The following is a 6,451-nucleotide window of genomic DNA, read 5'->3' on the forward strand; positions in this document are numbered from 1 at the left end:
AATTAGTTAAACGATATTGTGTTCTGCTTTGTAACCCGGTGGCAGTCGGTGGTGTGTGTGTGTGTGTGTGTGTGTGTGTGTGTGTGTGTGTGTATATGTATATATATATATATATATATATATATATATATATATATATATATATATATATATATATAAGACTGTGCTATAATATATCTGGTTGTTTTGAACACAAACATAAAATCTGTTTGTGGCACTAAATTAATCTGTAGTTTAGACTTCTGTTTAAATAAACATAAATTCTGAAGACAGTTATTTTTACTGTCAAGACACAGAAATTGACACACACACACAAAAATACAAACACACAAGGTTAAAACGTACAAAAGTCAACACACACACAAAACACAAAACCTCTACAAAGTGTTTAATGAAGTTTGATACAGTTGCCTATTATCATACTTTCGCATTTCGCACTTACAATATTATGGGTGTGCATAACTTGAATACAGACCAACAGTAAAGGCAGGCTTTTTACGTTCTTTATTTTATTAATAGGTCTACACAATTTGAGCGGTGTTTAAAGCATTTTCAAGCATAATTGATTTATTTTCAAACGTTGCTATACAGAACAAAAGTCCTTTAATGCAAAATGCTGATGGATGGGGGTATTAGACTTAACCAAATCACACCTTCATTGTCGCGTATAAATATTTGGTTTCCACTTATTTTTATTCACTTTATTTGAGTTGCAAGGAGGAGTTTTCCCATTGTTTTCAACTACATTCAAATATGTAATTTGTCATAATCGTTATCCAATACATTTTAACTAAGCTGGTGTCATAGTTATGGTAGTTTATATAGGCCTATTTCTTTTTGAGGCCGTTTGCTATTTAGATTTTACACACACACAAACACAAAGTTTAACCTGTCAAATAAGTTATTCTTATATTATTTTAACATATACTGTTGTTTTTTTCCCACCCTTAACAAAACTTCCCCGTGTCTATAGAATTAGGATCATTATTAGCCTATTATATGTTGAGGTCAACCAGGTGAGATGAGAAATAGGCCTTTCTAGAAATGTAGCACTTGAACTGCGTTGAGTGAGTTCTGCACAGATGCAGGGCCTATAAGCTGTTTCTTTATTAGCATTATTTTTAGAAATGTAATTGTTATCACATGTAGAGGGATGTAGGAACTTTAGCTGTATATAAAATTCAGCTTTAAATGGCCGTATTCCTTTTCCTACAGTTTTGGTTTTGTAGAGCGATTTTAACGACGGCGATTTTAACGTTGATCGACCTTGCTTGCACGGGAGCCACATTGTTAAATAGTCATTGTCATTCTGTATTTAAATCCTCTGCTGAGTCGGTAGCTCACGTTGTTCAGATCGGGTGCAAAGAAAGCGTTAACTATTATCTGCTTTCAGCCTGACCATCTGCTGTTGTAGGGAATTCAACACCCTGGAGATCTACTTATATCCACATCGTAAACGAGAAAAGATGTTTTAATTAAGGGAAATCAGGTTAACTTAGCTCTAATTTACAAGCCGTCTGCTTAATGAATTGTCTATGCCGCTCTCTCTTTGTGGAGAAATCTGAGGATCTTTTTCCTCAGCAGTCCAGACACTAATTAACTAACCAAGAATTTCAGTTGCAACCCCAATTTCGTCTAATTGTTTTTTTTTTTTTTTATTTTATTTTATTTTTTTCAGCCAACTTGGACATTGCTTAAACAAATTGCCAATTAAATTTGACTGCTTCAATAAAGGTGGGGTTTATTTTTCACTTATCTTTATCTCCATCCGTACTCGTTCTAGGTATTATAAAATAACGTAAAGTTATGTTCAATTCAAATTATTCCTAACATTATTAGTCTCTGTTTATATAGTAACTATAGCCTGTTACTCAAGACTGAGTTGGTAACAATATAAGCCAGAAATTCATTGTAATTAAATAATGTGTGCGTAATTATGTTCTCTAGTTTGTTTACATGAAAACAAAAGGGTATAAATATATTAAGACAAGATAAAACATTCGCTCGGTTATGATAAAAAAAAGGGGGGGGGAATGAACACTCAAATAAAAATTCTCAAATCTCAGAAGATAATTACTTATCAATTAAAACATGTTATCATGTTTATAAAATCCGTGGCTAATTAGAGTCATTAAATGTACTCAATTTGCGCCTTAATTAAACTAAGAAAGTGTGTGTGTGTGTGTGTGTGTGTGTGTGTGTGTGTGTTGGAATATAGGGACTGGAGCGCCGTCTAGTGGGGAATGTTTTTTTTTTTTTTGTGCCGTTCATTGCCTTTCTAAAAAAACAAAAAAAAACAAAAAACGTTAATGTTGATTTTGTGCTTGCTTGAGTCACATAACAAAGAATTAGGGTTGGCGTTTTCCAAACACCAATACAAAAATATACATAGGGTCTTTAGCTAAAGAAAAGAAAAGAAAAAAGTAAACTAATATAAAACTAAGCATTGTTTTTTTTTCTTTTGTTCGGTGTATTAAGTTATTATATTTCTAAATGCAACCACAAAGTTTCATAATATTATTAATATTATATTATATTATATTATTTATTCTTATGATTATTATATTTATTATTTCTTGAAACTTTTCTTTGTCAACAGCACCTTCTTGGAAGATAAGGTAATGTACCAGCACATGTCGTGTCGGTAACAAAGAACGTTTTGATGTTTTTTTTTTTTTTTTTTTTTAAACAAAGTTAATCAAAGTGTAAATTATGTCGCTTTGGAGCGGGCCTCCCAAATCACTTTCAATTATGTTCCCTACTTTGTACCAAATTTCCTTTTCTCCTTGTTCTCCCTTGACAGCCACACGGTCACTGGGTGGACTCCCCCTTTCTCTCCATCTGTCCCTCTTTGTCCCCCTTTCAGTCGGTGTGTGTTTTACCTCATTGTCTTTCACACATTAATTGACACCTTTTTAAATCCACACTTCTGTCGGCCTTTACGATCTGCGGGGTGCCAATCTCTTCTGGTCCATTAACCCATTGAGATTGAGGCTAGTTAAACAAAAGGCTGAAATCGGATCTCCTTGCATTATTGAATCTCTCAATCTCCTCCAGATTTCATTGTCCCCTCACTCCGACTTGCTGTCAGGCTCGTGGGCAGGAATCTATTAGCATAAAAACCACACCATGAAATTCATTTATAATTGCAAAAATGTAAAACACCACATACGTGTACTAAATCACGTTCAAATAAGTTTCTGATATGATAATACTGAATAGATTGTGACAGATTGCAATTATACCACGATTACAATTGTCAAATCCAATCCACTAGTTGTGGTCGCCAATTCAAAAGCTTAATTTTAGAGCTTGCCCTAATGAACTAGGATTACAAAAAAAAAAAAAAATAATAATAATAAAAAATTGGCCTAGGGTTACATAAAGTGTGTGTGTGCGTGTTAGTTAGTTAGTTAGTTAGTGTTGCACAGTTTTTCCTTATGGGGGGTAAATGTAATATAGGCTAATACAGATAGTTATATTCTGTGTCTTCTGCAAACCACTTACAGCTGCACAAGAAATCTGTCATTTTAGAGACAACAAATTGCAGTCAGTGTAGGTGACGTGTTTGTTTGACAGTGTCCAAGGAGTTTGCGAAGCTGCTGTTATGAACGTCTTGTAGCTGAACGTTTAGAGGGGCGTGGTGTGACGGAGCAGCCAGACAGGTTGGTATATTTATTTATTTATTTATTTTCGATTTATTTATTATTATACATTAAGATAAAACAGATGTTGGACAACTGCAGCATTTCGACAAAATAGATAGAGTTCCAATTAAAATGCGTTCTTGTGGTCTTCATTTCAGTCCCTTCTGTTTTCATGAAGGCAGAGGATGCTACCCATAACATGCATTATAGCATTTAATCTGAGAAGTGCTTCACCCACCCTTCTCCAAATCTTCTTCTGTTTGTGCAGTTAGGCTATGAACAAGTTTTTACGCTAACACTCACTTTTTTTCTTCAAGTGACGCTATATATATATATATATTATACTATTAATATATATTATATATATATATATATATATATATATATATATATATATATATATATATATAAACCATACACACTTTATTTAATGTAATTTTTTGTAGTAAAAAGTGAGTTGTGATACATTACAATTTAAGACGATACAATCCCAAATAGCAGTAAACTTTAATAGAAGCACTGCTAAGATAAATATTATAGTATCAGGTTATCCAAATAACATTGTGCGTGAGTCTCTTAACTGCCAAAAATCCATCATATATGGCAACCTAGTATATGGTATAGTTTGCATAAAATGTAATAAAATAAAATCTGTAGGAGAGACAGGAATATAATTATATAAAATAATACAGAACCACTTATCAAATATAATAAATGAACAAGAAATGAACCAACAGTTCACCACCTTACAAGGAGCAGACACAGCATGGATGACCTAAAGTTTGTGATTTAAAGATAAATAAATGTGTGGTTGCCATGGCATCAAAAAAGCCTATAAATACCTCCAATGTTTGTTTTCAAGCACACTTTCCCTTGGCAAAGGTAAACGTTGGGAAGTTGGGTCTTTGAGAAAAAAAAAAATAGAAACATATATATAATTTACTATGTTTTTAGTTTAGAGTTATATTGCTAAAACTAAAAGAGCCAAGAATACAATAAGCTTCCCTTTGACAGTCTCCTGTTTGTGTCTGACAACAGGCCAATGTATGAATCTTCTATTTTCAGAGAGTACATTTGTAGTTTCAATCATGTCTACCCTATGTTCTCATGTCAATTCATTTTGTATTCCGGCTATGTGAATCTCAAAGTACCGCACTTATTCTTCATATACATTTTAGTTTGTTTCTTTTTTTTGTGCTTCTGCTGTGCATATCTTCATGATGTGGTTTAGAGTTCATCGTGCAAACGAGGGGTAAGAAGGTGCAACAGCATAATCTTGGAGGGAAGTGAAACAGGGAGACATTCACACCTGGAAAGAAAATACAATAATCCGAAAATAATAACCAGACTTATTTAATGTCTCTTGGTGCCTACATTTTCCCCAAGCGTATATGCGGAAAGCATTGTTAAGAACAAAAAATACCATGCAGACTTCACAAAGCTTTGCATCCATGGTGCTCAACTGTTTGTGCCATAACTACTGACATTGGGAGTTTTCAGCTATTCCAGATTTGTGATTTATCAAATGTGTTTCTTCATATTTATTCCATTCATATGCAAAGTACTGCTGATAAAGACATTTTATAGAATAGTGCTTACATTCTCAGCAGTATAGGTGAAACAGTTACATTCTGATTGTGTGCCCAAGCCATAGCCTACCTCACTTAATAATAATGGTGATGTCAACTTGACCACTTCCCTGAATGGATTTCCTGCAGAAAGCATGGGAATTGCTGCATGCAATACACTGTATTTTCAGTAGTTTTGATCCAGGCTAACATTAGTAGATGTTTAGCCTGTTAACCCTATTCAGTCCCCTACTTCAGTTCAATCAGAAGGTCAGTGGAGTCCTGACATTTGCAAAAGCCTTAACAAAACCAAAGTTTTAGGTCGCCAATTACAGCATCTAAGAATGTAAACATAAGCCTAAGGTAGATGTGTTGAAAATTCAGCTGGAGAATGTCATCTGGAGAGAAGAATCAAAGTGCAGTATTTGAAACACAGGTTTCTGTGTTTGGCATGTGACAGGAAAAAAAAAACAGCTTAACTTTAGCTATTATGACAAGCTTTTTTAATGATTATTATTTACCAAAGCTATATAAAAACAATACCATTCTTCAGTATCTGGGCTCCAGAGAAACAAACCATGTCACAGAATGACAACATACTGTGTTGCTGTAATACAGCTAACAGTATGGGTTAATACATGAATTGCAGGCCTCGACAGGCTTATTTATAAGCTTAAATGAATTGTTAGAGCTCAGAGGAACTCTAATCCCCTACCACACCTCCTACGAATATGCAATTAAAAAGGAAAAGCTAAGTGATACAGTTTACTAATGTGCATACCTTTCCTCTTAATCCAAAGGTTCAGTCCTTCTCAGAACAAAAAGGACTATAAATAATTGCACATCTTATATGATTCAGGTTGTCTTAGCTCTGCCTCTATTAGACTGGGGTTCATATCAGATTATTAGCAGAAATGTGTGGGGTATGTTCACTAGTGCAACCACTAATGTGAGTACTTGATCCGTGGCCACCTCTTTTTTATGAGCATGAAAGAGACTTAAAAGATAAGTTAATAATACATCAGGACAGCAGTAGACCACTTGTTCTTAAACATTTGAAGCCCTCACTTCACGGTTATGCATATAAAAGTTAAATATATTGCTTTGATGCTGTGAACTACTTTGTAACATTCTTTAATGTATAGAGTCGTTTGCAGGTGGCATTTCTTTTTGCATGTGTGACAGATGAAATGTAAGTTCAGTTTTGCCTATTTAAAAAGAGTAACCCTATTTGTC

Source organism: Polyodon spathula, chromosome 18, assembly GCF_017654505.1.
Source record: "Polyodon spathula isolate WHYD16114869_AA chromosome 18, ASM1765450v1, whole genome shotgun sequence".
NCBI classification, from domain to species: Eukaryota; Metazoa; Chordata; class Actinopteri; order Acipenseriformes; family Polyodontidae; genus Polyodon; species Polyodon spathula.